Genomic DNA, 21,517 nt, shown 5'->3' on the forward strand with positions numbered 1-21,517 from the left:
ATTTACATCTATGGCTGTGCAGTGAACTGTACCGCTGATAGTGGGGGGGGGGGTAGTAGCAACAATATGAGAAGCCTGATTCATAGCAGGGTTTTATGACCAGAAATAATTCTGAGATTTTGCTATGGCTGAGAATATCCAGAAGGTTAACACAAAGGGCTGTTGTTTTGTCAAGCTCAGGGCACAACTTGCTTGTTGGGCCTTAGCTCTGAAAAACAGGGTGTCACCTAATATCTTGACAATTCTAATACCTTCATATGCTATAATTTATTCAATCCTTCACCAAGAAATGGATTTTGTTTTTATATATCTACCTTGTTTCCAGTACTCATTGTTATCATCCAAAGTGGTACTATGAATACTTTGGTAAATATTGGACCTTCCATTTTCTTTTCCATTTCCTTAGGATGCCCAGTAGTATGACCTATATGCCAAAGGATATAAACCGTTTGGTCACCTTTCTTACACAACTTTAAATTGTTGGTCCAGACTCCAATAGTAGAATCATTTCTCAGCTCCACTTATTAGATTTATGCCTTTACAGATATCCCAAACATTGATCATTACTATTTATGTCATGGTTGCCAATTTTCCAGGTATGAGATAAAACCACAGAGTTGTTTTAATTTGCATTACTCATTATTTGAAGCTGATTTTCATATGGTATTTGATTATAATTCTTTTGAAAACCATTACTGTCCTTTGATCACTATTCAAGAATTGATTTTCCTGATTTTCATTTATTTGAATACATTTTCCAATATTGAATTTCATGAGCTGGTGCTTGGACAAGAGATCAGCAAAGCTGCCTTATAGTAGTAACTCCTCAAGAAATGAGCAGGGGAATCCTTTGAAACCTTCCAAAGATGATGGCTCTTTTATGAGAGTAGTCAAGGCTCATCATAGAGCTTTAAGCAGATTACTTATCCTAGAAAGGAGACAAGAATCCTATATTATTATGTTATTCCATTCTTAATTAGATCAGAAGAGAATTTGTAGTTTTTGAATTTTGTCCTTCCACTTTCAACACATGATCAATATTCATCAAATGCCTACCATATACCAAACGCTGGGGATATAAAAAAGGAAAAAGACAGTTCCTTTACTCAAGGGACACACAATCTACTAAAAGAGAAAACAAAGAAACAAACAAAAACTATACACACAAGCTATGAATAGGAAATAATTAGGGGAAGGAATCAGAATTAGGAAATAGTGGGCAATGTTTACTGTAGAAAATAAGATTTTACTTGGGAGTCAAAGGAAGCCAGAGAAGCCAGAAGGCAGAGATGAGGAAAGAGAATGCGTGGAGGAGTGTCATGGAGCATACAAATGGCATTGTCTTGTTTTCAGAACATCCAAGAAGCCTGTTGTCATTGAATTAAAGAGTATGTGGCAAGGAAAAATGGCATGTGAACTTAACAATTTTTTATGATGTCTTAGCTGATAAATGATTTAAGTAATTAGAGTATTTCTGCATTCAGCAGGTTTTTTTTAGTTTAGCCTTGTCTATGTGACACTCAAAAGACTCAATATTATGGATGTTATATCCTTCCCTTTGGCGACTGGTTCTCTTACACTAAGAAAGACATCCATAGAACGTTTGCTTTTGAAGCAACATATTCTGTACTAATGAGGAAAGAGTCATGCAAAATCCCCCTAACTAAGGTAAAGTCATTAGGTATGACTTTTCCACCTACCTAATGAGCTCTAAATTTTTCTGGGAAATGAATAAATCTATGTTTGGGGCCAAACAACGATGTTCTGTGTCCTTGCAAACTGCTTTGTGTAGACAGATATTCATTCATGCTTTGTCAATATGAACTCAGAGAATTGAAGAGATGAGATCAGATGTCTTAACTGTATACCAAACTGTTGCTTCTAGGATTCAACCAAAGAGTTTTGACTGTGATGAGCTGTGACCAACCAGGTAGACAAGACCCTTTGCTCCTGATCTAGTTCTCTGCTGGACGTATGGGGAGACACAGTCTATGGGACTCTACTAACAAACAACCCTGCTCTCTCAAGTTGATTCATATGATTATGGTGAGAGATGAAAAGTGGAAAACAATAAACTTACCTTACAATATTCATTTCAATTCCACACTCCACACAATGTTCCAAGAAGGCCGTTTACCAGTTGTATTGCACAGATTTACACCTGACCAGAACTTACTGCCAGCTGGATGGAGAAGAGAGTCAAGTTCCAGGGCACAATATCAACAGGTTTTTTGCACTTACGCGACAAAACTTTATCAGTCAGATAGTCCCTATGTGAGGAAGTAGATGGTGAAGACATTCATTCAATAAACACTTTATTAAATGCCATAAATATGGCACTAGGCTAGGTATAATGGAGCCAAAGTTGAAAAGTCACACCTTCCCTGCCATTAAGAAACTTATAGTCAGTGGACATTTGAAAGATGCAAATGAAATCTTAAGATTTGAAAAATAACTTGTCATGAGAATTCTACTAATAATTATGGCAACCCTTTCCATAAATGACATAAACTCTAGGCACCAAAAGATCCTTTAATATAATCTCATGCAGATCTCAAAATGGTCTGGCCACTCTATTGTGGATTTCATTAGTATCAAGAATTTCTTGCTGAAACTCCATTTGCTAATTCATTCAGATAGACAAATTCTCTGTGGTTGTTTTAATTATCTTGCATAGGACAACTTGCTCCCTCTTACTTTTGGCTAAGTCACTGAGAATGAGTCTGTGATTTCATCAGTGTGGGGAACTCTCTCACCAATGTAGATCATCATCATAATAATAATAATAAAAATCATCTTTAGTTTTTAGTTTTAGAGTTGTATGAAGCTCAGAAAGGATTATATAAAGTATTCATGTTCACCTTACTAATTAGTATTAGATATATGAAGGGTACTCACATCTTCCTGACCTCTGACTCTCTCTGTCTCTCTCTGTCTCTCTCTGTCTCTCTCTCTGTCTCTCTCTCTCTCTCTCTCTCTCTCTCTCTCTCTCTCTCTCTCTCTCTCTCTCTCTCTCTCTCTCTCTCTCTCTCTCTCTCTCTTTCTCTCTCTCTCCATCTCCTTCCCTTTCCCTTCCCTTCTCCTTCTCTCCCCTTCCTTTACTCTTTCTTACTCTCTCTTTCACTCCCCCTGCCATGTTGTCTCTGATTAAAAATAGCAGCTCACACACATATATTCACACACTTAGAACATATATATGGAGTTTAAGTGACTTTGAGACCAAGATTTCAAAACAGTAGTAAATATCAGAACCCAGCTCTTCTCTTTACATCTATGAGTCTTGCTGGACTACACTTGCTAAATCATATTATCATTATTCTCTACAGGGAGAAAATAAAGCTCAGAGCACTTATATTTTACTCAGGATGAATCTAGGCAGGGCTGAGGCTAAACTAAAGCCTCTTGACTGAGATGAAAATTTAGGACTTTTTGAACTACACCAGTGGGGTCAAATACTTGACTCTAGATACCATTCAGACATAAAATATAATTAGGAAAATATTTAACAAAATAAAAATATAATAGAACACAGATGATGTTAACATGTGGTTTTCCAAGTCAATATGATGCTAGGAGGAGGTTTAATGACCTCAATTCTTTTTGAACTTAACACTACTGAACTGCCCCTTAAAAGGATTGTATATGTCCATTAAAATTCTACATTATCTCTTGCTTATTTCCTCTGCCTATATCTGTAGGGAGAAACAAATGCCAATAATACAAATCCTTAGAGCTTCATATACTGAAGGACTATTAGCAAGTGATGATTTAGATAAGGACTCACAAAGGAGAGGTAACCTGAGCAAACTTTTGAAGGAAATAAAGGTTTCTAAAAGGCAGAGATGTACATGGCAAGTATGAGAAAGAGCTAGGAAAAAGGCATGGGAGATGGGGAGGGAGACTTGTATGAGGGAATTAACCAGAAGACCAATTTGGTTGTGTTGTAGAGAGGATAAAGGAGAACACTTTGTAATAAGGACTTTAAAAGTTAAAGAGAAGAGACAGCTTGATAACTCAGTGGACAGATAGAGCACTGGCAGTGGAGTCAGGAGGATTTAAGGTCAAATCCAGCCTCAGACACTTAATAGCTATGTGACCCTGGGTAAGTCATTTAACCCCAATTTTCTCAAAAAACAAAGTAAAAGAAGAGAGTTTATATTTGGTCCTAGAGGCAAAGGAACCATTGCATTTTATTGAGTAGGAGAATGAATGACATGGCCTGATCTTCACTTCAGGTATATCCATTGAGGTGTAGAAAGCAATTGTGGAGTGCAGGCTTTTGGAGAGTGAGAAATTTGAAGCCAATCAATTGTGACAATCCAAGTGAGAGGTATGAGAACCTGAATTAAAGTGATGACTGAGTGAGTAGAGAGAAGTGGGCAAATGTAAGAGATGCTGTGAAGGTAGAAACAGGAAGAATTGGCACTGATTGGACATGTGTGTAGCAGGGAAACAGATTTAAAGATTATACAAAAGTACAAATCTGGATGACTAGGAGAATAGAGATACCTCCAATAGATACAGGGAGATTTACAGATGGACAGTTTTTTTTTAAATTTAGGATTCCCTCACCCAGTTACTTATTTAAATTTTTTTTTATTTTCAAAATATATGCAAAGATAATTTTCAACATTCATCCTTGCAAAACCTTCCAAATCCCCCCATTCCCCCATTCCCTTCCCTAAACAGCAAGTAATTCAATATTATGTTAAACATGTACAATTCTTCTATACATATTTCCACATTTATCATGCAGCACAAGAAAAATCAGATCAAAAAAGAAAAAATGAGAAAAAACAAAAGCAAGCAAATAACAAAAAAAGTGAAAATACTATGTTGGGATCCATATTCAGTCCCCATAGTTCTCCTTCTGAGTGTAGATGGCTCTCTCCATCACAAGACCATTGGAACTGTCCTGAATCATCTCGCTGTATTATTGTATTATTGTCCCCATCTTATAGGTGAGGGAACATACGTAGAAGAACACAGAATGATTTGCCGTGCTCCACAAAACTAGCAAATAGCAAAACTCAGAACCTTGGATTCTAGAGAGTGAGAAGGCTGTCCTGGAAGAGAACACAACCTGGCTTTCTGTACAGGTATTTCTAATTCCACCCCTTACTAAAGTAAATGAGAAGACTACCATAACATAAATTTAGAAGTGATGATTTGGGGATTAGGGAGAGAACCTAAAACTCAAAAAAACAAAGTTAAAAAAAGTTTTGTATGTAAACTGGGGAAAAGTACTAAATAAAGAAGTCATTTTTAAGGGGGAAAAAAAGAGAAGCCTGAAAGACTTACGTTTGTTGCTGAGTGAAGTGAGCAGAACCAGGAGAACATTATACACAGAAACAGCAATATGGTGTCATGAGCAACTATGACAGACTTATCTCTTCTTAGCAATTTCAATAGACTTGGTTTAGAAAACGCCATCCAAATCTAAAGAAAGAACTATGAAAACTATCTTTACATATAATTGGGAAAAAATACAATTAAGTGAAAAAAAGTGAAGGTTTGATACTTCCTTAAAGGCTATCTTGTTTAATTTGCTGATTTTACAGACTAGAAATGTGTGTTTGCCCAAGGATACTCACATTGCAATTGGCAGAGCTAAGACTTTGCAATCATTTTACTCCAAAACCAGTATTCATTCTGTCCCACAGCACCATTAAACAAGTCATCTATTAAGTCTGAATATTATTTGAATGGAAGACTCCCTAAGTATTATTGAAATCTGTAATATTTAAATTTTATGTTCACTAAAAATTCCTTGTATTTTGAGCTGTTTTCTCAGAACCAGAATCTCTAAGGGCAGAAGTCATGATACCCTCGTGGGGAATGGGAGGACTATTCTACATTGGTTTGCTCTATTTCTAAATTAATAAAAGATCATGCAGGTTTGCATGTCAACCTACAGTGAATCATGAAACAATCCTCTTGTACAGGTTACATGGAATTGTCTTTAGACTAGCTTTTTAATCTGGCAAACAACTAACATCATTTTCACTATTTTTGTCTTATTAAAAGATTGTCCCATTATTGGCACTTCCTATTAGTGAGACCAGTCTAAGCTTACTTAAGAAAACTGTCTAAGACAATTCTTAGATGAAGAAATTGAAACTATTTCTAGCCATATGAAAAGATGCTCCAAGTCATTATTAATCAGAGAAATGCAAATTAAGACAACTCTGAGATACCACTACACACCTGTCAGACTGGCTAGAATGACAGGGAAGGATAATGCAAAATGTTGGAGGGGATGGGGGAAAACAGGGACACTAATACATTGTTGGTAGAATTGTGAATACATCCAGCCATTCTGGAGAGCAATTTGGAACTATGCTCAAAAAGTTATCAAACTGTGTATACCCTTTGATCCAGCAGTGTTACTACTGGGTTTATATCCCAAAGAGATCATAAAGAAGGGAAAGGGACCTGTATGTGCACGAATGTTTGTGGCAGCCCTCTTTATAGTGGCCAGAAACCGGAAACTGATTGGATGCCCATCAGTTGGAGAATGGATGAATAAATTGTGGTATATGAATATTATGGAATATTATTGTTCTGTAAGAAATGACCAACAGGATGATTTCAGAAAGGCCTGGAGAGACTTACATGAACTGATGCTGAGTGAAACAAGCAGGGCCAAGAGATCATTATATACTTCAACAACAATACTATATGATGATCAATTCTGATGGACCTGGCCATCCTCAGCAATGAGATCAACCAAATCAGTTCCAATGGAGCAGTAATGAACTGAATCAGCTATGCCCAGTGAAAGAACTCTGGGAGATGACTAAAAACCATTACATTGAATTCCCAATCCCCATATTTTTGCCCACCTGCATTTTTGATTTCCTTCACAGGCTAATTGTACAATAATTCAGAGTCTGATTCTTTTTGTACAGCAAAATAACAGTTTGGTCATGTATACTTATTGTGTATCTAATTTATATTTTAATATATTTAACATCTATTGGTCATCCTGCCATCTGGGGGAGGGGGTGGGGGGGAAGGAGGGGAAAAATTGGAACAAGAGGGTTGGCAATTGTCAATGCTGTAAAGTTACCCATACATATAACCTGTAAATAAAAGGCTATTAAAAAAAACTGTCTAAAAGATTTGGCATTAGTTGTGCTTCTCTAATTAGTATTAAGTTCAGATACTTAATAGGTATTGGATTTTTAGTTGTTACAGAGGTAAAACAGAAACACACATATATGCACACATTTTCCTTTGTACTTTCTTTGTGCTCCTCTTGCTAAAGATTATAAAATTTTTCTTTGTCTTTCACTGTCTCTGTCTCCATATCTCTCTCTGCCTCTCTCTCTGTCTCTCTGTTTGTCTCTCTGTGTCTGTCTCTGTTTCTCTGTCTTTCTCTGTCTATGGGTCTCTCTGTGTCGGTCTCTGAATCTGTCTCTCTCACCTCTGTCTCTGTCTCTCTTTTCAAAAGAAATAAGATGCAATGATAAAAGGCATTTAGGTTCAAGTTCCACATTCACCACTTGCTAGCTATAGAAATAACATAGGAAAAACTAGTAACCCTTCTTCACCTTAAAATGAGTGTGCTGTCTGTTGGTGGAGTTGTGAATGAATCCAACCAACCATTTTGAAGAATAATTTGGAAATATGCTAAAAAGCAATCAAACTGTGCATTCCCCTTTGATCCAGCACTACTAGGTCTGTATCCTAAAGAGATTATAAAAAAAGGGAAAAGGACTTATAGGTACAAAAATATCTATAGCAGCCCTTTTTGTGGTGGAAAAACAATGAAAATTGTGAGGATGCTCATCAATTGGGAAAAGCCTGAACAAATTGTGGTATATGAATATAATGGCATACTATTGTGCTATAAGAAATGACAAGCAGGCAGATCTCAGAAAAATATGGAAAGACTTACTTGAACTGATACAAAGTCAAGTGAACAAAACCAGGAGAACAATATACACAGTAACATTTTGCCATGATCAGCTATGATTGACTTAACTATTCTCAGCAGTAAGAAAATCTAAGAAAATTCAAAAGACTCATATTAAATATTAAATTCTATCCACATCCAGAAAAAGAACTGATAGAATCTGAAGACCAAACCATATTATTTTTACTTTATTTTTTCATCTCCCCCTTTTTCTGTTTCTTCTTTTACAACATGACTAATATGGAAATGTTTTACATGATTGCTCATATATAATCTATATCAAATTGCTTGCTATTTTAGGAAGGAGAAGAAAACTTGTAACTCAAAATTTTATAAAAATGAATGTTGAGATTGTCTTTACATATATTTGGCAAAAATTTAATACTATTAAAAATGAATGTGATGAACCTAGATTTCTAAGGTTCCTTTGAGCTACAGTGTCTTATGACAGCTATTACTCTTGACTTAGAGTTTTTCAAAGTTATTTTGGCCTCCTCACCATATGAGATTTGCTGTATGAGATTCCCAGAAAAAAGACCATAGTTTTCCCCGTTTTCAATCTGGGCTCTCTGGCACCTAGTATTGAAAAGAACCGTGTAAAACATATAACAAGAAAGTTGATTTTTGCTCTGGAGAAGGTAACCCTCCCCAAGTTGAGTAGACCCACACAGTAATCCCCGATAGGATATGTCTGCAGTGCTTGTTCTTACCATTCATAGAAGGGATAGTCCCAGAAATTATCTCCTATATCACATTTGGGACCCTTTTTAATAGCAATCCATGCTAATACCATTGCATATGATCCTCCTGCAATTCCCAGTGCAGCAAATATTATAGACTTAAACATCTGAAAAATGGAGAAATAAAATTAAGTAATTTTCATTTCTTCAGGATATTGATAGGGACTTAAACTGGGATTTCATTGAGTATATTAAGAAAACTTCCTTTACTAAAACAAATTGGAATTGCCAAGACAAAGGTTCTCAACATCATCTCTTAAACAGCATTTGAGAATCTTGCCTAAGTATTAATAAGTTAAGTGAGTTGCCGAGAGTCTTATATTTTGTGTGGGCCAAAAAAATGGCCTAATGTCAGATTCACAAAAAGCCCTAAAGACATTTATAGGCAGAATAATCATTCAGATTATACTGATGGTAGCACTAGTTTACCATTCAAGGTAAATGCCTATTGTAAAGTTTAAATGTCTATTAAATGTCTTCTATAATGAGTACTTGAAGAAGCACATGTGGAACTGAGACACAAAGAAGTTACATTGAAACTATTTAATTTATTGCTCAAGGATAGTCTAAAGTGAGCAGAATTGATGCTACTTGCTTAAAGCTGTCTGTTAGATTCCTCAGTCTTATATACCAAACTTTTATCAGAGATATTTGAAGTAAAGACTTCTTCTCCAGTAGACAGTTTTCTTTTTCATCTCAATTTAATGGATTAAAATTTTTCCCCTTAGTTCACATATTATTATTTTCTTTTTAAATTTTAAGTTCCAAATTCTCTCCCTCCCTCCCACTACTTCTCTCATTCACTGAGAAGGTAAACAATATTTTGATTACACATGTAAAATAATGCAAAACATGTTTCCATATTAGCCATATCACATACCAAAGCAAAAAAGCCATCTTTTTCTGCTTCCTTTTCTCCTCCCTCCCTTCCCCCTTTCTCCCTCCCTCCCTCCTTCCTTCCTTCCTTCTTTATTTCTTCCTTCCTTCCTTCTTTTCCTTCCACCCCCCTCGCTTTCCCCATCCCTCTCATATTCCTACACAAAGTGACTAATATGGGAATGTTTTACATGATTGCACATGCCTAACCTATATCAGATTACCTACTGTTTCAGGGAGTGGAAAGGGAAGGGAGGTAGTAGTAATATTTGGACCTAAAAAAAAAAAAAACCAACCAAAGTTCAATTTTTTAACATTTAATTGAAGAATGAAAAAATTATTTAAAACTTAAAATAAAGAAATATTTTCATATACATAAATCCTTTTCTTTTTCCATCTATCTCTTTGGGGGTACAGACCTATAAAAAGTATTGCTGGATTAAAGGGTATGCATGGTTTCCTATCTTTGAACATAGTTCAGATTATTCTCCAGAATAGCTAGATCAGTTCACTACTCCACAAACAATTCATTATTGTATCCCTTTTACCTCATCCCCTCCAACAATTGTTATTTCTGATAAGTATGGGGTGATACTACAGACATTATTTTAATTTGCCTTAGATTATTTCCCCCCACATGATTTATTGTTGAGTAGTTTCCGTCGTGTCCAGCTCATGCCCCCATTTGTGGTTTTTCTTGGCAAAGATACTGGAATGCTTTTGCCATTTCCTTTCCCTCTTCATTTTAGAGATGAGGAAATTGAGGTAGAGTTAAGTAACTTACCCAGCTTCTAAGTATCTAAGATAGGATTTGAACTCGTTTTCCTTCAGACTCTAAGCCCAGCCCTTACTCTTTTGCAACTCTAAGCTGCTCTTCATATGACTATAAATAATTTTCAGAAAAAGAAATCTAGCCTTTGGCCACTGATCAATTGCGGAATTACCTCTATTTTAATAAATTTGACTCAGTTCCCTAAATACTTGAGAAATGAGAAAATTAAATTATTACCATTTTGAACTTTGTTCTATTCTGTACCTGCTTCCAACAATTTGCAACTGCTTAAGTTACAATTCTTTGACTTTGAATTAAGTTCATTAGTTCAGTTTTCCTATAAATCATTGTTCCATCTTTATATCAAGAAAAACTGTTACCTCTGCCCCACTAGCTATCCTTGCAAAAAATGCAAGTGGACACTACCAATCAACAACAAATCTCATCCTTTCCACCAAGAGAAAGCAGATGTCTTAATCCTGTGGCTGTCTATGTGCTTTTCTATTTTTATCCACTTTTCTTAAACTATAAGAAGTCTTATAAACCTATCCTAAGGGTCTTTGAAGTTGTTGGGAAGCTAAAGACCCTTTTTATTGTTATTCTTATCAACCAATTGAATGGTTTCAGAATTTTGCTTCCTCAGTTTACCTGAATTTTCATCACATCAGTTCACAATTACAAAAGTATTGAGGAAAGGAAGCCATTCACCTGGACAGTCTCTCAAGGGGACTTCTAAAGCATTCCAGTGAAAATTTTCACTGAAGAACTTTTCCTTAGAGTTTGCACTGGAAGCTGGACTCTCTCTTTAACCCCAAAATTGTTCAAGTTGCAAATTTACTTGTCTGTTTTGATGTACTGTTTGGTGACTATGGGCAATAAATCAGAGAAATTCTCCTAAGGGCAAAAGACCTGCATTGTTGGTAAGGGTTGGGGAAGCCTGAAAACAGGAAAAAGGAGCAACTAAATATAGAACACAATGAATCTAAAATATATAAGAAAACCCCCAAATCTGGCCTACAGAGGGACTTTTATTTGTGCTCACCTGATTGTGTTTTTTTTAAAGGAACTTTGTTAGGAAGTGCTTTTGTGTCTGTCTTGTCACATTATTTGTGTAAAATAAATACATTCTTTTTCTTCTGGGAAAAAGAATTTGAATTTTTGTGAGTTTTCTAAATCTTCAGAAAAGTAGTCCTCTTTCTCTAAATTTTTAAAACTCTGGCCAGGTAGGAGAGTGTAGAGATAAAAATGCATAAAAGGAAAGCAAATCATTGTCCCATGGGACAGAGATTTATGGCATTTTAAGGTAATTTGGGAATAAAGTTTGCATTTAAAAAAATGCTGAAATGTTTTAGTGAGTTATGTGGTAACATTCTATAGATTTAAAAAAAGGAAAAACAAGAGTAAAACTGTGGAAACTTCATGGAAATGGCAATTAGATCTTTTATCACTCCCTGGATAGTGACAGATTTATTGTTTTTAGTGTGAAAGGGGAAAGTGTATTCACTGATTAGAGAAAGAAAAACAAAGATTTAAGTTCGCAATTCAGATTTATCTGGTATTTAAGAATTGCCTATTATGAACCCTTTCTCTGATCACACCAAAAAAAAAAAAAAGGAAGAAAGAAAAACACATGGAGAAAAGCTTGTTTAAATCAGGAACCCTTTTAAAACTGAGAAAAATTTAACTCAGAAGAGTTTTAGTGTTATTACTTTATTTTTTTTCTGTGAATAATAGCACAGAAATAATTGTTCAAGTAAACTAGAAATCAGGTCCTGAAAAGAAGTTAGATAAAACCATGCATCTGTAAATTCAGAAAAACCACAAAGGCAGCAGTATTGCAATTAATTGGGGTTGTATTAAAAAAATTGCCAAATTCCATAGAAGGTAAGTGTTGGATCAGAATTTGAAAAAAACTTGTTTATTCAAAACTGGTGCAATTTTGAAAGGGTATAAAAAGGCTTAAGTAGGGATAAGAAAAACTGGGTAGAAAGTTAAATTGTAGTCTATTTGCATGATTGGAGGACTTGAAAGCAAAGGATTTGGAGTTTTGGAAAAATACCTTTGAAGGAAATTTTGATCTAATTAAGATAAAGATATAAAAAATTTTATATGGTTATTCCTTATGATATGGAGGCTATATTTGCAACATGGAATTATTTGAAGATAGGATACTAAAATTCTGTCCTTGAAGGATCATCAGAAAGGTATATTTTAGTTGTTATGTAAGAAATATTAAATCCTCATGGATCCTAAAAGAAGGAGATGAGAATACAAGACTGCTACTTTAAATCTTTGGTGATAGATTAACTGAAAGTGATGATTATAATATTTAACGCTAGTAATAAAGAATGAGGTTCTGTACGGTACCATTTGTATATATAAATTCAGATGAAATTGAATTTATTCTAGTCTCATTTTAAGTGAGATGTGCAGCCCTATTAAGATAATTGTGATATTTGACCCCTTAAAAGCAAATCAGATATTAATGGAAAAGACACTTAATATGTTTAAAACTACAAAAGTAAGTTTTGTTAAAAGTATAATTGGACCAAAATTACTCTATGTTGGTCTTAAATAAAATAAATAAACACTGCTATCCAAGCGCTGAACTCGTGGAAGGAAGGAAGGAGAATGTTCTAGAGAGGGAGAGATAATAGCTACCAAATTTGGATTAGATGATAAATTTGGATTGAATGAGCCTTAAAGGAGAAAAATTTGTTAAATAGGGGGTAGTAGAGGGAGTGCGCAAGTGACAATGGAGAACAAGGAATTTTCTGACTTCTCTACAGAAGTGAGTCTGCTGGACTGTCCAAAAATGCAGCAATTATTGTAAATAGGGTGGCAAAGAAAGTATGGTCATCAAGAAGAGACCATATCTCAGTGGGGGCCACAAGATGGAAGGTTTGAAGGGAAGTTAGTCCATCTCTCAATGCTCTAGGTAACTTTCTAAGATGATACATTGCAGAGAGGATGTTACTCTGCATCTTATATCAATGAAATCCCAGATTCATCCCTATGCCTGTGGTCTATAAAGGATGTGTTTAGTACTTCTGCTTCTTCATATTTACTTCTAATTTATGTTTTAGTACATGACCAATTTTTTCTAATGGGACTTTGTGTCATTAATAGGCATATTCTTAAATATTCCCATTTAGAAGATGCCTTAAGTCAGACTGAAGTCATACTAATTATTCACCCTTTAAAATCCTACAGCTTTAAGAGGCCTTTGTAATATAACAGATACTAGACCTGGAGTCAGAAAGACTTGGAATAAATAAATTTTCATCTCTGGCACTTACTAAAAGTGTGACCATAGTCAGAGGCTACTGCAATCTTTCTCAGCAACTTTGGGGTAATCTGTTCTTCATTCCCATGCATCTCAGCTATCCAATCATCATCACAAAATGATCTTAATCTTTGATCTCATCCCTCCACCTCATTTCCCATTCTATCCTTTTATTCCTCTGGTCCCTAATGAAGGGTAGTCCTTTTCCTTACTAAAATCAATTCCTCTGCATTTGTTCTTTACCACAGACCTTTCCATTTTCTACAGTATACTTTGCCTAAAATCGCATGCTGTCCCCTGGTGCCCAAGTCTTTTTTTTTTTTTTTCCTGGAAAAAAAATCTTCACTAGATCTAAATATCTTTTCAAGTTCTCATCCTATATGATTCATCCCCTTTTCAGACAAGTTTCTAGAAAAAGTTGCCTCCACTTTGTAAAGGGCTGAAACTCTTGTGTTGATGCACTGAGGTCACACTTAAGACTAATTACTGATTGAACAATACTCTATTAGCATATGCTTGGAGAATGGCCCTTCCCACTATTCTGTGCTAGCTTGATAATTGGTGTATCCAAAAAATTGTAGGTGGGACTAGGGGGTGGAGTAAGACTAGCCAGAGACACTTTTGGGTGGGAGATGAAGAGGAGAGGTGTGGAGATTCCTATGTCCATTCCCTACACTTCTACCTCTAAACACCAAGAATAAAGACCAAGAACTTTTGCTTATCCCGATTCCAGCTGATTCTAAGACATCCAGGATGCTAACTCGGTCTTCACACCACTTCTTCTCTCATTAATGACACAGACTCTGCAACCTGATTTCTAAACTCAACATGCTACTGACACTGCTCTTTCCAAAGCTACTAATAATCTTTTATTTTTCACATGTGACTACCTTTTCTCAACCCTCATTCTTTTGGGCCCTTTGGTAACATGGGGTACTGTTGATCATCCTGTTCTCCTAGATATTCTCTGGATTTTTGTGACCCTGTTCTTTCCTGCTTTTTACTTCTAACCTTTCTGATTTCTTCTCTATGCCTTTTGCTGGATCATCATCTTTCTCAAAACCAATAACTGTAGTTGTAGTTGTATTCCAAATTTCTTGAGGAGTCTCTTCTTTTTTTCTTTCTTTATTCTTCAGTTGGTGACCCATTAGTTCCCCTGAATGTATTTGTTGTTCCTATGCAAATATCTTCTAGGGCTACCTGTCCTGTCATAGTCTTCTTCCAGAGTTTCATGTTTCATTACCAATTGTCCAGTAGATATTTCAAACTGAATGTACCAAAAAGACCTCTCAGAAGCAACCTTTTGAAAACAAAACTCATCTTTCCCCCACAAACTCACTCTTCTTTCAAACATCCTGATTTTGGTGGAGGATACCTCTTACCTCGCCAGTCATTCAGGTTTACAATCTTGTAATTATCTATGGGTACCTACTCTCCAATTACTTGCTAAATCTTATCAGGTCTGATTACAACATATCTCCCCTATAACATCCATCCTCTTCTGCTTTCTTCACACCATCACCATCACCTTGGTTCAATTCTCATCACTTCTATAGAGTATTGCTATAGTCTTTTACATAAGATTATTATAATAGACTCTGTATAGTCTATATAACTGTTGCAATATAGTCTCCTCATTTGGTCTCCCTGATCTGAGCCTCTGTTCACTCAAATAGTTGTCAAAATGATTTTTCTCAAGTGCATACCTGACCATGTCATCACATCCCATTGACTCTCTATATTACGATTTTTAATCATATTCTGTGATCAAGTCAAAACTGGCCTTGCTCTTCCCCCATAAGCCATCCCATCTCCTAGCTCCATGCTTATGCACTGATGCAAGTTTTATTTTGCATCTGTTACATATATCTAGAATGCAATTTCTTCTCAACTCCTCTTCACATCATCCCTACTTTTCTTTAAAACTTACCTGTGCAATTTTGGGCAAGTCATTTAATGTTTGTGTGCCTCAGTTTCCTGAACTATAAAATGTAGATGATAATACCTACCTACCATAAGAGTTGTAAAGTCTTAGCATAGTGCCTGAAAAAGTAGGTGTTTAGTAGATTCTTGTTCCTTTCCCTTCCCCTTAAACACCACTTTTAGATGAAGCCTTTCCTGGTTCTCCCAACTGCCTTCTCTTCTAAAACGATCTTATATTTATTCTGTATAAACAAAGCAATCTATGTATATTTCAGTATATTTGCACGCTTAAATTTGATAAAAGATGAGCTCCTGGAGAGCAGGGACAATTTCAGTTTTTGTCTTTGCCTGCCCAGAGTTTAGTAAAGCACCTAACACACAGTTGGTGTTTTAATAAATTCCTGTTGTATAATTGTATGTATGTATATAGTAATCAAGGTGGTATGAATTAGGGTCACTCAGCCTAATACCTAATGAAAAGGTACTTGCTTATCCATTTCTTTTTTTTTCCCATTTACAGAGTACCTGCCATGGACTGTACTTTATGTGCTGATGAAGATGCCGCCATTGTTTATCATGCCATAGGTGGCATTTATCAACAAGAATCCTTGTGCTTCTTGAACTTCTGACATCACTTCTTTTAGAGATTGATTTTTTCCCCATTGATATAGGAGATTTTTTGGACATAATGGAGTATGTTCACAATATTTATTCAAGATGGATATCAGATGTATTAGGGAACTTTCATTCTACTCTAAAAGTCATCAAAAGATTTCAAAAATTAAGATTTTCAGTCACTCAATGCAATCCTTGTACTCTCATATGGCAGCATTAGGATTGGCTGTAAAGAAAAAGAATGAACATAGCATCTTAAATTAGTGTGGCACAGTGGAAAGTAAACTGAGTTGGAAAGATCGATGTTTATATCATCCTGGGGGAGGGATTGTAGAGGTGCCAGGAAACAAAAAGGAAAGGAGAGGAATAAGGGGAAGTACAGGAGTAATAACTGTAGTTGTTATATAATTCTGGAATGTGTTTTAAGAAGAACTCAAAAATAAATGCAGAAACCATATGACTAGTGGAGAAGACAACAAAATTATCCAACTCCAAATGGGAGAAAGTAATTTTTTTTGGTCTAACCAAATAATTCCAATAACCATTAAGTACCTACTATGTGTCAAGCACTGAGCTAAGCCCTGAGAATGCAATTAATAAGGAGAAAGTCCTTGCCCTCAAGGAGCTTACAATCTAATGGGTAGAGACAGGAAAGATGAGGATAAGAAAGATTTGGGGAGAGGGTACACGAGAAGGTACCCAGTATAGAGACATCTTGTTTTGTGGAGTTAAAACCAGGCAGAGTGGCAAATACAAAGTAGTATAAGCTGAAATATCAATTTATGCTCTATAAAGAAAGGCATTGGGAGGAGTTTGGTCTAGGATGCAAAATGGAAGAATATGTCCAAAGCATTTATCTCAGAAGCATCAGTGTTTCTATGAGTATCTAAATACGGTGCCAGGTCTTAAAGGCTTGAGATAATCAGTGCTAGAAAGATGAGAAACAAAATACTGTTATAAATCCTTTAAAATCTGGGATGAAAACTGATCTTTCCAATTGGTGTTTGTACCCTTTGGACCAAGACTATTCCCGGTCTAGCATGGAGGAAATCATTCGACTTTATTATAGTCTTTCTTATACATAGGAATGAGCCATAGCCTTTGTCACACATGGCAAAAACCCAATGGCATTATGAAGACACATGACAGGTTATATCTCAGGTTATATCTGTTATATAGATATATATAACATATATCTATAGTTATATAGACTCAGCTATACTTGTAACAACACAGTGTGTCTTTCTGCTTTGCCCACATCTGAATCAGGGTGTTGAAAGTTCTCTGCTTAATAGTTCATCGAGACAGTTTCCTTCCAAATACAGTGGTTTTCTAGGTCATGAGATAACCCCTCATCATGTACTAATTCCATCTTTTTCTTATTTGTTGTTCCAAAATGGAAAGTTTACTTTTTGGCAAGGACTTTTTCTAGGTTTTAGTCCCAGTCCCACAACTAGAGAATTCTTTTCTTTCTCACATTAAACTCATCACCAAGAGATTCTTTAGGAGTGAAAGGGCTGGTTCTAGCAACAAGACAAATTAATGGATTCTGTGATGGTCACTCTTGCTCTAACATTTCAGACTCTGATTGTTATAACCTCTGGTCTCTCCAGACTTTTCTATTCCCCAAAATGGTCATGTATAATTTGGTATCCTTTTTCTCTGGAACTATATGCACATTATCTACTGCCTCCCTTGGTTAGAGTATAAACTTAGGACTATTTCACTCATAACTTTGTATTCCTTGCACACATAGTAGGTGTTAATGCAGACTTGATGACAAATTGATTTCATGGTGGGCTGGGTTTCACAGAATAAATTGTATCTAACAAGAAACTTTTCAAGCAATATATATTCAGTGAGTGGGTAAGTGAAAAATTAGAATCTCACATGACTATTTTGGGATTAGTCCCTTTAATTTGAGATCAGGATTTCTTAAGTTATAAATCTACTCTATAAACCCATTACCTGCTACACAACAGGGAGTGGAACAGAGTTCTATTCCCCATGAGTCTAGCTAAGCACACTTTTTACATTAAATATGCAAAGTAAGAAATACTGTGGGTAATGTAGAGCTCCAAAGAGGCAAGTCTGTGGATCAATCATAGAGTCAAAATTTGAGTTCAAATCCAACTTTAGAGATCTACTTGCTGTATGATTTTGAACAAGTCACTTAACTTTTAGGTACCTCAGTTTCCTTATCTGTAAAATTAGTCCAAGTAAAAAGAACTACCTCCCAGGGTTATTGTGAGGATCAAATGAGACAATATTTGTAAAGTGTTTTGTAAACCTTGAGGTATTATGTCATCATCATTGTTATTACTGGACTCAGCATCAGAAAGTTCTAAATTTAAATTCCACCTCTCAGGGTTACTAGGTGTGTGATCATAGGCAAGTCACTTAATTTCCTCAGGCTTCAGTTTGCTCTTCTGTTTTAATGGATCCCTGTAGAGCTTACCTTCCAGGGTTCTTGTGAGACTCAAGGGAGATAAGATAATACCTACAAAATTCTTTGAAACACTTAAAATGATATTTAAATGTCAGTTATTGTATGTAAAATGTTGTGGTAGTTTCTTTTAATCACTAGTGGTCAGGACATATCCTATCATCTTACTGTCTAGCACCCTTGAGATCAGGACCCGCCAAATTTGGATCCCCTGATCCATCTGAGTTTCCATTGGCTATTACCATCATTTATTCACTTACCAAACACCTTGGTCAACAGCACTTACATTTAGGATATTTCAATATTTTTGCCCCCACAGTCAGAAATGTGAGAGCAGGAAAGATCATCTGTCAAGAATTGGAAACAAAGAAAATGAGTTTGGGTGGAAAGGAACTCGGGGAGCTCCCCAGTCATGATGAAACATAACAGACTAAAAGACTCTAGAAAGGAACTAAAAAAAGTGGGAATTTCTTTTATGAATCACTGAGTACTCTTAATGGAGTCACGTTAAAGGAGCAAATGGGTTCTCTGATGCTTTTAAATATATCTGTAGTTAGGAAATGATTTATGAGGTGAAAAGAATGCAAAGTTTGATCAGCTTTCTATTTAGTCTTGAAAGGAAGGGGAGTGAAAAAGAAGGGGAAAGGAATAAGCATTTCTATAGCCCCTACTAAGCACTTGACAAATATCTCATTTGAAGTGTGATTAGAGCTGATCAAATGAAGAGCAACATCTGAACTGTAGTCCCTTCTTAATGACCACATAGAAGGTTACATTCAAAAAACAAATTAACTCATCATTTAGCATAGAGGAAAGCTGGTCTGAAGATGCTGTTAGAAAGTAAAGGTTATGACAAAGATGATACTAGGAATACTTGTATCTGGGACAGCACATACTGTCCTTAACATGATAAAAAATGTGCTCTCACTTTGTTCAAGGAGTTATTGGGAGGCCTTCTCAGAGGTAGGTGGATGATTCCTGGCTAAATGAGAAATAAACTTCACTACAGATATTTTGGTTAATTTAGAATTTGAAGACCCTTTAAGGACCTCTAAATTCCATACCCTGAAGCAAAGCCCCAGTCTCCCTTCCTATTTATAACTGTGGATATGGAAATAGTTGCTGATAATCTATGAGTACTCAGAAGCAATTCATGGTAGGAATAAGGTTTTTTGGAGGACTTTTAAATAAATTGGGTTTTAAAAAGAATATTGCTTTTTTCAAAGCTACTTCCACGACAAAAGAATAAGGTCTCCTTTGAACAGGATCATGGGTGACAGACATAGTTTGGTGATTCTGTTGGCCAAAAACACTCAACAGACAAGGCCAGGATTTTATTTTAATGAGAGAAGAAGCAAGATGGAACTTTCCTCACATTAGCTGTTAAAAGAACACATGAGAACACTGAACCTCTGGCTTCTTAGCAGGACAGGGGAGGATTTCTGTCAGCAACTACTCTCTAATGCATTCTTCAAATGCCCAAACACTGATGAAACGGAAGGGGCCCAAGCCAGCCCAATCCCCCCCCCCCACCCCCACCCCCAGAGGTGAAGGTGATCCACAGGAGATTTGGCAGAGTCTGTTACTCACTATTATCCCACATCCGATTATTCCTCCAAAGTATGTGACTTCATCACTATGTTGTTCAAATTTCACTATGGTCATTACGGGAAAGCAGAGCAGGATATTTGACAGGACACCAAACAGCATCAGAGGAAGGAGGCAGCCTCCCAGGCAGTGTGCACATTCTATACAGCACATCCTGCTAAGAAAGTCACACAAACTGATGGAGGAGAATATTTCCCACACAATAGTTATATAGTCCCTACTATCCAGAACCTTCTGAGGTCTTAGCTCAGAATTTTACATGACTCTCCTTCCCCAGAATCCAGTTATTGGGCAACCACATCCCAAAGCAATGCAGCAGCCTCTCAAATGAAGGCAGAGCTCCTCAAGGCATTTCTAGCTTCTCAGTAACCTGAAATTATCTTCTGGGGGGCCCTCATAAATTTGATTACCTTGAAAGCAATCACTTTCCATGAACACCAGTAAGTTCTTCAGCATAGACAAGATACTTGATTCCTTGTATTGGAAGATGGAGTTGGAGAGAGCATGTTGTTAGAGCTTTGCATTCACTCTCAGGGCCTTGGACATTTGGCCACTAGAAGGTTAAAGAAAAAAACTCTCTAAGACCATTTTATAAATACCTCACAATTTGGCTAATATGCCACAGATGCAGCTGCATTGTGATGAATTGTGATCCCAAGATTTAAAGCAACCTTTTATTTTACAGATGAGAAAACCAAGGCCAAAGGAAGATGTCCTTTGCATGCAAAGTAAGAGTGGAACTGAGCTTTGAAGCCAGGTCTTTGGACTCAGCAGCACTACTGCAGAGCCACACAGTGATTTTGATTATGTCCTGAACTTCCATAAGGTGGCTTGTAAGGCTAGCACAAGCAGCTATTTTAAATGGAAGCCAGCTATATTTTTTAGCAGACACATGAAAACATCTTGACCCTCTGGCTAAGCTTGTAGTCGACCTCTCATTTACAGAAAATTCTAAGAAACACCACAATAACTCTCCTGCCTACAGTAGACATTTATAATGCACCATTTGTATATGAGGGATTGAGAATACAAAGACAAAAATGAATCATTCCTGCAAGAGGCACCTCTTCTTTTGCAGGTGTTCCAAGTAGACTTAAGAAGTCAATCCAAAAGGAACTGAAACTCTTTTAAGAGGGGAAGGGCATTAGGGTATCAGGAAAAAAGGCAAGTTGGCTTCAGAGTTTTACTTTGCAGAAAAATAGGAAATTAAGGCAATTGATGGAAGACAGAAAGCCTCTTGAAGGCAGGAGACAAATAATCTGGGATGGGGGATAGCTAGGAGGTCAGTTTCAGTGGAATAGAGTATGTCTATGTCTGTGTCTATATCCAT

At 36.2% G+C, this 21,517-nt stretch overlaps 1 long non-coding RNA gene across 1 annotated transcript; it reads right to left on the minus strand.

Annotated features, from left to right (window-relative positions):
• Nucleotides 1-731: 731 nt before the first annotated feature.
• LOC116422991 lies at nt 732-20,730 on the minus strand. Its single transcript, XR_004233481.1, has 4 exons — nt 20,598-20,730; nt 20,170-20,341; nt 2,081-2,182; nt 732-928 (listed from the first exon to the last, which is right to left on the minus strand). It is a non-coding gene; the product is annotated as an uncharacterized LOC116422991 (long non-coding RNA).
• Nucleotides 20,731-21,517: the final 787 nt, after the last annotated feature.

The sequence above is a fragment of the Sarcophilus harrisii genome, chromosome 3, assembly GCF_902635505.1.
Source record: "Sarcophilus harrisii chromosome 3, mSarHar1.11, whole genome shotgun sequence".
Taxonomy (NCBI): Eukaryota; Metazoa; Chordata; class Mammalia; order Dasyuromorphia; family Dasyuridae; genus Sarcophilus; species Sarcophilus harrisii.